The following is a 6,000-nucleotide window of genomic DNA, read 5'->3' on the forward strand; positions in this document are numbered from 1 at the left end:
TGCTGTAGCAGGTCGCGGCCCCATAAATTTATTGCGATATTGGCAATATATGGCCTTAGTCTTCCTATTTGCCCTTCAGGCCCTATGCATTCAACCCATCTTGTGCTTTGTTTTACACGAGATAGGGTTCCAATTCCCAGGAACTGAACATCTACCTCTTGAAGAGGCCAATTCGGATGCCAAGATTCTGGAGTAATGATACTTACATCCGCACCTGTGTCCAATAAGCCTTCAATAAAAGTGCCATTTATACAGACTCTTAGCTTTGGTCTTTGATCATTAATAGAAGTCTGCCAAAATATACATTTACTCTGTCCTACTGGGTTTTTTGACTCATCCTCCATGCGTAATTCATCATTTAGACCAGTAATATTTTTTACAGCAGAAATTGGAGCGTTTAATTTTCTTGGTGAGGCACGTTCTCTACTGTGACTGGGAATGACTGGGCCACTGTTGGCTTGGGGGCCTGCGAGAGGCCCCTCAAGGAGTTTCCCGACGGTATCGGGTTGCCTTGTCTGTCTGTTGTTGACCTGCATTCGTTGGACCAGTGTTGGCCTTTACCGCATCTCCTACATATACCTGAAGGCCGAGGTCTCCTATTTTGGTCATTCCCAGAAGGGATATTATTCCTAGAAATAAATTCCTAGAAATCCTTTGCCTGCAATCCCTTTTCAGATGTCCTAATTTACCACAATTAAAACACCTGGCAGTTTGATGTCTCCTCATTGCTTTGGAAATCGCTTCTCCTACCCAAGATTCATCATTATAGCTAAACGTCTCGACATTCATTGTATGCTGAATCCATTCATCCATAGGTGCTGATCTAAACTTTAAAGGCCCAATTATCTTTTTGCATTCTATGTTTGCATTCTCAAAAGCTAGATATTCAAGAAGTAGTCATCTAGCTTCTGGGTCTGTTACCCCTGTGTCCAGAGCCTTAATTAATCTTTGCAAAAAGTCAATAAATGGTTCTCTCTGTCCCTGCCTAATTCTGGTATATGATTCATCCCTTTTTGCTGGATCTTGTAGCCTATTCCAAGCATTTAAAGCTGCTTGGTGACATAAACACAGTACTTCATCATCATAAAGAGCTTGGACCTGTGGATCAGCATATTCTCCTACACCAAGAATTTGATCTTGGGAAACCTCCACACCTTTTGCTCTTCCTTGCTGTTCCATATGTTTGGATTCTTCTCTGAAATAGATTCCAAACATCAAGGAAGGTCCATTATCTAAAACTGCAGACACTAACTGATGGAAATCGTGGGGGATAGCTCTAGCATTAGAAGCCCAAGTCCTTATCATTTCCTTAACATATGCAGAGTGCAAGCCAAAGGTAACTATAGCTTGCTTAATTTCTTTTAGATCATTCATTGCTATTGGCATCCATCTAGCTTCTCTGACTCCCTTTGAGCCTTTAGAAGTTGACGCTTTGTCAGAATGAATTACAGGGTATGTCGCTAAAACCCTGGGTAAGCCAGATCTAATAGCTGGTGGTGGCATTGTATCCTGTCCTTGTGCCTTCTTACTCTGTTCACCAGCTCCAATAATTTCTTCAATCATTTCAAGTCTTTTTATTATTGTCTCTCTTAAATCCTGAATCTCCTGAGCTACATGTGTTTCTAGTGATTTCACTGAGGTATCAATTTTTTGGTCCCCATTCTGCACCTGTGATTTCAAAGCTTTTGAATCCTGAATCTCCTGACCTGTATTAGTTTCTGGTAAAGATTGTATGGTTCTTAGGACCATATTTTTCCTAAATAATAGAATATTCAAAAGAATACTGAAACCTAGTAACCAGCAAATTAAGTTATCTCCATAGTCGTATAAACCTTGCATGAAAAAACCCATTGTTTTGGTAGTCAAAATAGTAAAATTCATGTTGGAAACGAAAACTGCCATATTACCTATTATCCAGCAGGTGGCGCTGTTCCCAAGTCGCGACGAAAACGGGGTCCTGTTTCAGTGTCCGCCTAGTATTTGTTAAAAACTGGGAAATGCAAGTAGCTCAACAAAGTAAATGTAATTAAATCAATTCCGTACACGGAACCATAAACCCAGAATCCAGGGGTAGAGAAGAGTAACCCGGAAGCCGTGTATGCCTCCACGTGACAGAGTCGTCCCAAGGGGTTGCAGCTTTCTGCAACCGGTAACCGCGTGCTCTAGTTCGCTCCGCTTAAGAGCTGTGCTTGCAAGGGAGATTTGAAAACGATTCAGAAAAGAGCAAACCACGTGGGCAGAGACTACGCGGGCCTGTGGAATTTAAATCCATGTAGCGAGGCAAACGATATGCTGCGTGGGGACTTGAAGTCAATCTGAGGTGTCTAAAGGGAAAATATAAAGAACTGCAGCAAGAAAAGCCACTGTGTGATGATTTATGTTAAACTGCTGGCTCCACGCACAAGGCACAGGCCGCAAGGCACAGGCCGCAAGGCACAGGCCGCAAGGCACAGGCCGCAGCCGAACTGGCGGCCGGCAGCCGAGCGGGGGAAGGAGGGGTCCTAAAACCAAACGTTGGGTGCCAGATGAAGGCACAAGTCATAAACAACCCCACACCAGTTTGGAATTGTGATTAATAGGGTGGTATTTATTTAAAGGGGAATAAACTTACAGATCACCGTCCCAGACAACAGCCCTCTGCGCACGCAATTAGGAAAAAGTCTAGTCGCCGGAACCGGAGCAGGAAGTAAAGAGAGAGAGGAGGGAATTGGCCGCTTTTTTTAAAGGGAAAGATACCACGCCCCAATGGGCTGGTATCTTGGCGGCTATTGGCTGGAGGAGCGGAAGGACCTCCCGCAACATGACTTCTCTATGGAAACCATGAAAGCCAGAAGGTCCTGGATAGATGTACTGCAGCAACTAAGAGACCATGGATGCAAGCCCAGACTACTTTACGCAGCCAAGCTTTCGTTCACTATGCATGGAGAAAACAAAATTTTCCAGGATAAAAATAAATTTAAACAATACGTAGCCACAAATCCAGCCTTACAGAAAGTAATAGAAGGAAAAATCACAAACCAAGGAATCCAACAACGACCACAATAACTGAGACATCTAGAGACCCTTCACCAGCACAACTCAAAGAAGGAAAACACACAAACTCTACTACTAAAAAAGTGGCCTGAGTTAACAACCACTGGTCATTAATATCACTTAATGTCAATGGACTCAACTCACCTATAAAAAGGCACAGGCTAAGAGATTGGATACGAAAACAGGATCCAACATTCTGCTGTCTACAAGAAACACATCTCAACCACAAAGACAGGTACCTATTCAGAGTAAAGGGCTGGGAAAAGGCTTATCAAGCAAATGGACCTAAGAAACAAGCAGGAGTGGTGATACTAATTTCTAACAAAGTTGACTTCAAACTTAAATCAATCAGAAGAGATGGAGAGGGACATTTTATACTCATAACAGGAGCAATTCATCAGGATGAAGTCTCAATCCTGAATATCTATGCCCCTAATATAAAAGCACCCACGTACGTAAAATAAACATTACTAAAACTCAAGGCAGCCATCAAACCGCACACACTAATAGTAGTAGATTTCAACACTTCTCTCTCACCAATGGACAGGTCAATCAGACAGAAACCTAAAAGAGAAATGACAGAATTAATGGAGGTAATGAATCAAATAAACTTAACAGACATCTATAGAACATGTCACCCAAATAAGAAAGAATATACCTTCTCTGCAGCTCATGGAACCTTCTTGAAAATTGACCACATACTCGGTAACAAAGCAAACTTCCACAGTTTCAAAAAAATATTAGTAACCATCTGTGTCTTATCAGATCACCATGGATTAAAGCTAGAATTCAACAGCAATGCTAACCCCAGAAAGCCTATGAGCTCATGGAAACTGAACAGTCAACTACTGAGCCACACCTGGATCAAGGAAGAAATAAAGAAAGAAATTAAAGACTTCCTTGAATTCAATGACAATAAAGAAACAACATATTCAAACTTATGGAACACTATAAAAACAGTCATGAGAGGAAAGTTCATAGCACTAAGTGCCCACTTAAAGAAAACAGAGAAAGCACACATTGGAGACTTAACAACCCACCTGAAAGCTCTAGAAAAAAAAGAAGCAGACTCACCTAGGAGGAATAGAAGACTAGAAATAATCAAACTGAGGGCTGAAATCAACAAAATAGAAACACAGAAAACAATCCAAAGAATCAATGAAACAAAAAGCTGGTTCCTGGAGAAAATCAACAAGATTGATGAACCCCTATCCAAACTAATAAAATGGCAGAGAGAGAATATGCAAATTAATAAGATCAGAAATACAAATGGACACATAACCACAGACACAGAGGAAATTCAGAGAATCATTAGATCTTACTACAAAAGCCTGTATGCCACAAAACTGGAAAATGTAAAAGAAATGGACACCTTTTTAGATAAATACCATATACCAAAGTTAAACCAGGACCAGGTGATCAATCTAAGTAGGCCTATTAGTTGCGAAGAATTAGAAGCTGTTATCAAAAACCTCCCTACAAAAAAAAAAAAGCCCAGGACCAGATGGTTTCAATGCAGAATTCTACCAGACCTTCCAAGAAGATGTAATACCTATAGTCCTTAATGTATTTCACAATATAGAAACAGAAGAGTCATTGCCAAATTCCTTCTATGAAGCTACAGTTACTGATACCAAAACTACACAGAGACTCAACCAAGAAAGAATTACAGGCCAATTTCACTCATGAACATCGATACAAAAATCCTCAATAAAATACTGGCAAACTGAATCCAAGAACACATTAGAAAAATTATCCATTATGACCAAGTAGGCTTCATCCCAGAGATACAGTGCTGGTTCAACATACACAAATCTATCAATGTAATACATCATATAAATAAATTGAAAGAAAAAAAACATATGATCATTTCATTACATGCTGAAAAAGCATTTGACAAAATTCAACATCCCTTTATGATAGAAGTCTTGGAGAGATTAGGGATACAAGAGCCATACCTAAATATAATAAAAGCTATTTACAGCAAGCAGACAGCTGTCATCAAATTAAACAGAGAGAAACTCAAAGCCATCCCACTAAAATCAGGAACACGACAAGGCTGTCCACTCTCTCCATACCTCTTCAATATAGTGCTTGAAGTTTTAGCAATAGAAATAAGATTCGAATTAGAAAAGAAGAATTAAACTTTCGTTATTTGCAGATGATATGATAGTGTACATAAGCGACCCCAAAAACTCCACTAAAGAACTCCTACAGCTGATAAACACCTTTGGTAATGTGGCAGGATACAAGATCAACTCCAAAAAATCAGTCACCCTCCTATACACAAAGGATAAGGAAGCAGAGAGGGAAATTAGAGAAGCATCACCTTTCACGATAGCCACAAACAGCATAAAATATCTTGGGGTAACTCTAACCAAGGAAGTGAAAGATCTATTTGACAAGAACTTTAAGGCATTGAAGAAAGAAATTGAAGAGGATACCAGAAAATGGAAGTATCTCCCTTGCTCTTGGATTGGGAGGATCAACATAGTAAAAATGGCAATTCTACCAAAGGCAATTTATAGATTCTGTGCAATCCCCATCAAGGTCCCATCAAAATTCTTCACAGATCTTGAGAGGATGATAATCACCTTTATATAAAAAAACAAAAAACCCAGGATAGCCAAAACAATCGTATACAATAAAGGAACTTCTGGAGGCATTACCATCCCTGACTTCAAACTCTATTACAGAGCTACAGTAATGAAAACAGCGTGGTATTAGCATAAAAACAGAGAAGTCTACCAATGGAATAGTATAGAAGACCCAGATTTTAACCCACAAACTAATGAACACCTCATTTTTAATAAAGGAGCTAATAGTATACAATGGAAGAAAGAAAGCATCTTCAACAAATGGTGCTGGCACAACTGGATGTCAACCTGTAGAAGAATGAAAATAGACCCATATCTATCACCATGCACAAAACTCAAGTCCAAATGGATCAAAGACCTCAATATCAAT

The sequence above is a fragment of the Chionomys nivalis genome, chromosome 22 (genome assembly GCF_950005125.1).
Source record: "Chionomys nivalis chromosome 22, mChiNiv1.1, whole genome shotgun sequence".
In the NCBI taxonomy this organism is placed as follows: domain Eukaryota; kingdom Metazoa; phylum Chordata; class Mammalia; order Rodentia; family Cricetidae; genus Chionomys; species Chionomys nivalis.